General features: G+C 34.6%; 1 long non-coding RNA gene across 1 annotated transcript in view; it reads right to left on the bottom strand.

Annotated features, from left to right (window-relative positions):
* Positions 1-1,396: 1,396 nt before the first annotated feature.
* LOC145981104 (uncharacterized) overlaps positions 1,397-3,892 on the bottom strand; it is a 34,505-nt gene continuing 32,009 nt past the window's right edge. Inside the window, exon 3 of the long non-coding RNA XR_014440930.1 lies at positions 1,397-1,509. This is a non-coding gene — a long non-coding RNA (uncharacterized LOC145981104). The remainder of the gene's footprint in view (positions 1,510-3,892) is intronic.

The raw sequence follows: 3,892 nt of genomic DNA, 5'->3' as shown, positions 1-3,892 counted from the left end.
ATTATTCTAATAATATCTGGACATGAATACAAATTATGTAGATCTAAATTATGTGACCTTCTCCACTCACCTGTCTCCTCATCCCTTTTAGGTCCAAATATTTTCCTAAGGATTTTATTTTCAAATACTCTCAATTTATGTTTCTCTTTCAATGTAAGGGACCAAGTTTCACACCAATATAATACTACAGGCAAAATTACTGTTTTGTATATTTTAACTTTTAGTTTCTTAGATATTAAATGAGAAGACAAAAGTTTATGAAGAGAGAAGTAACATGCATTTCCTGAATTAAGCCTACTTTTTATTTCCTCTTTAATATAATTTTCATTTGTTAATATTACTCCTAAGTATTTGAATTTTGAAACTGGTTCAAACGAGTTGTTATCAATACAATAGAAAAATAAATAACGTAACTTGTCGCAGGAAGTGAATTTTGCATTTGAGGTACAATCCAGAAAACTTTGACTGTGAAATACTCTAAGCATAGAAGAAGCATTTGTTGCAGTAGGTACCAGTCTACGGCTCTGTGTATGAAACAGTAATTGAATCAGTCACACGAACAAAACAATTTTGGTCAAGACAGCAGCAGTACAAATCTTTGGTGTGTCCCACTGGTGTATGCAGGGTTTGGAGATGGAGCTGATGGTGCTGCAACTCTTAAAATTTTTAGAAAATTAAATTTTTCAAATGAAAGCAGTAAAGAACTTGGGGAAAAGGCAAAGTAATGGAAGCAAACTCCCCTTAAAACGACCGCCGATTTCAATTTTTGTCTTTCAACTTTTAAAACGAAGGTAAAAAATTATATTTACAAAATATTTTATACTGTATCCCAGCTCCTCCTAGAATGCAGCTATGTAATATCTACCTTTACAATTCCAGCCTTCTCCGAAGAAATAAAAAAAAAATATATCCTGCGTATGCCAGTGGTGTAGTTAGATTTTTCAATCTCATCATTAAGTTGTAGGCTTTTCAACATTTATCCCTGTCCAAAAACACTGTTTGTACATAATTCATTTTCTGGCATTTCAAATTATCTAACCAATCAATATGCTAGCTTTGCGAGTGTCGGAAATTTACAACATTTTAAAATAAAACTGTGGACCACTTGACAGGCTATTGCATTAAAATTAAAATCAGTTGCCATATATTTGTCAAAGTAATTTGGGGGGGGGGGATTATGATGAACGAATTTGGGGGGGCTGCATCCAGGGTTTTGCGGGGGATGGGCACCCCTGCAGCAATCAAAATGGATATGTCACACTGCAGATAAATTTGAAACTAGAAGCAGTTTTGGAATGGGTAAGTTGCAACATGAAGGTCTCGTACAAAAATTCCAATGACAGTGTCATGCTAATGTAAGTTTATTACTGGTAGTGATTTTTAATTAATTCACTTACCTTCATATCTAGTAATTCTGTATGTATTCAATTCATACTAGTAATGGGACATCTATTCTGAATGAGTTTTCTTTACAAATTTGCAACAGTTGTAAATTTATCCAAAACGAACCTACAAAAGAAAAAAACATACATTGATAAACTATAGTATTGTTAATTTTATACACATGCTTATGTGTACCACACATCTTATTTGTCATACATTAGACTGTCATTTGTCACATAATTCAAACAACTTTTTCACATTATGATTGAAACTTTTCATACACAATTTTGTTCGGCTTCTCACACTCTTACAAATTAACAAAAATTATAACTCATTTTCTTATTTTTCATGCCTCCAGAATAATGTAGGGCTACTAAACTCGAATGTATACATATGCTCGTTGAATTTTTTGATCCATTGTTTCAATCCTGATGGCTTTGCAGTTTCTTAAGCATTGTTAACCTATGGTGCAACATCCAGTAAGGGCAGTGCCTACCTGACTGCAAGCCTCATTCTCACCAGAGATGGGACACATCCAACCAGTTACGGGGTGATGTGTAGTCAGCACAACAAACCCCCAGTTGTCGTCGTAGGTTTTCGGTGAGCGGCCACTGGTCTCATATACAGATAGAAATCTCTGGAGAAAAATTGTTACGCTTTTGAATCTCTACATCAGGGTGGCTACTCAGCAAGAACTCCTCGAAATCCGGGAATCATGCATGAATTATTGGTTTTGGGAATTCTGTGTAAATTTTTCACCAAAGACTTGAAAAATTGCAACTTTTATTAATCCAAATTCCATTGAATTTATACATATTTATAAATGCCATGAGGCAAGTTTTTCACAGTTTAGTTTTTATTTTTATCGAGGAAGGAAAATAAAGCTGCATGGAAAATAAAACAAAATTCTCATAATCTGTTTACTTTGTTAGTGTTCTTTGCAGAACAATCTATCTGACAGACAGAAGATTATTGCAAGCTAAGATAACATGAAGTTGATTAGATAAATTTTAGTCTGAAATTCTTGTAAAATTAACAATTTTTAGTAGATTAGTATATCCCATAACACTTGTGTTCGTACATGTATTTCAACTCTGAATATGTTGTACCCACAATATGCTAAACCTTATCTACAAAGGGAAATATGCTGTCTTTGCCCCCCCCCCCCCCCCCCCCCAGTTTTGGAACCCAATCGCCGCCACTGCACAGGCCATTTATCTTGTTAATATATTTGCGTTATAACATCTGCTTGTACCCTTGAAGTTTTCGAAAGTTTGCCTTGAAAACTAGGAATTATACTTGAATTTTATCTGGTCCTAGAGTTACCACCCTGTACATGTCCTGTAGCCAGGGCCCAAAGCTTGCACCTTAGACCACACAGCATGGTGGTGGACTTATGCATTGTTATGTTTTTTGAATAATTGTTTTGCTCTTGACAAAGACTCATGTGTATTTGTGTCAAAATGTCAAACAAATAAAAAACAAACAATGAGAGTATGTTCTTACATTAGTGTTTTAGTATTAAATGGCTGCAGTTATCTGCATATTTATTTCCTAGTTGTTTCGTAAATAGCTATTTTACGTATACAGTGAGAATGACTGTGATTTCAGAAATTTGAGCAAACTATGGAAGCATGTATGCACACAACAAAAATTGCTTGTAGCACTTTCAAATTAGCTAATCACATAATTTCATACACAAGTTAAAAAACTTTGGGTATTAATCTTTCTAATATTAGTATGTATTTAAAATTTTATGACATGAAAGATTATTAGCTCTTTTCTGCTGAGAAGAGCATTCACAACATTAAAAAAAAAATGTATAATATTGCACATATTTTGCTTGTGGCAGGTTTACCATTCAGAAACATCAATGTTCAGAGTGAGAGGAGGGATGCGAGGGAATTGCCATTTCTCAGGATAATATGTGCAACCATCTCCATACATATGCCCAAGGTCTCATAAAGCACTGCCCCAGCTGAGAATTTTTCACTTCAAGCCTTGAAAAATATATGATGCCCTGTAAATATATTGCTGATGCAAATATTTTTCTATGAAAGGTTACAAGATATTTATTTCTTCTCTCTTCTTTTTATAGCTTTCTTCATTCTTGTTCTGCACTCAATAATTGTAGACCTCAATTGAAATCAATCGTGTAGTATTCTTTATGGAGAGAGGGGGTGTTAAAGTATGGCACCACACATTCTTGAGCTCTTCCATAGTGGATATGTGATCAACGTGATGATCTGGTCACCCTTACCCCCTTCCCCTTGGTACCATTTATGAGAGGTTGGGCAAGCCACAGAGCCCCTTATATTGATGGAAAAGTGTTAGCTGCGAATCTAACTCAAGTCTCAAACATGGCAGTCAGGTGTCACACCAACTGAACCAATGTAAGTAAAAAAAATACATTGTAAGTTGCTAAGGAATAGTTTTAAAACTAGGAATTTTCCCTGATATGGAACCTGTTATCAGTTTGATTACTTATATATCCAATTCGATGATTGTT

The sequence above is a fragment of the Lepisma saccharinum genome, chromosome 28, assembly GCF_977018435.1.
Source record: "Lepisma saccharinum chromosome 28, izLepSacc3.1, whole genome shotgun sequence".
In the NCBI taxonomy this organism is placed as follows: domain Eukaryota; kingdom Metazoa; phylum Arthropoda; class Insecta; order Zygentoma; family Lepismatidae; genus Lepisma; species Lepisma saccharinum.
The sequence above is the reverse complement of the archived record's forward strand: the minus strand, read 5'-3'. Positions and strand labels throughout refer to the sequence as shown.